The sequence below is a fragment of the Penaeus monodon genome, chromosome 31 (assembly GCF_015228065.2).
Source record: "Penaeus monodon isolate SGIC_2016 chromosome 31, NSTDA_Pmon_1, whole genome shotgun sequence".
Classification (NCBI taxonomy): domain Eukaryota; kingdom Metazoa; phylum Arthropoda; class Malacostraca; order Decapoda; family Penaeidae; genus Penaeus; species Penaeus monodon.
Window position 1 is genome coordinate 7,269,177 of NC_051416.1, and position 297 is coordinate 7,269,473.

Consider the following 297-nt stretch of genomic DNA (forward strand, 5'->3'; position numbering starts at 1 on the left):
ATTTAACAGAAATCCCGCTTTCACAAAAAAAATATATATTTCTCATGCGCTTGGTTGCTTTGCTAGTGAGAGATCTTACACCGACCGGTTAATTGTGCTGTTTATGATAGGGCAAAAAAGATGACTATCCTGTTTAAAAAGATAAAATACGATCAACATTTGAGGCCAAACCTGCTTCAGTTGTACATACAAGTGATTCTAGAACACTGAAGCTTCATTTAATATCTGTAAAGGAATCCTGAATATCTGATGAAGAACAACTGCACCGCTCTGAAAGGTTATCAATCTCAGTTCTTC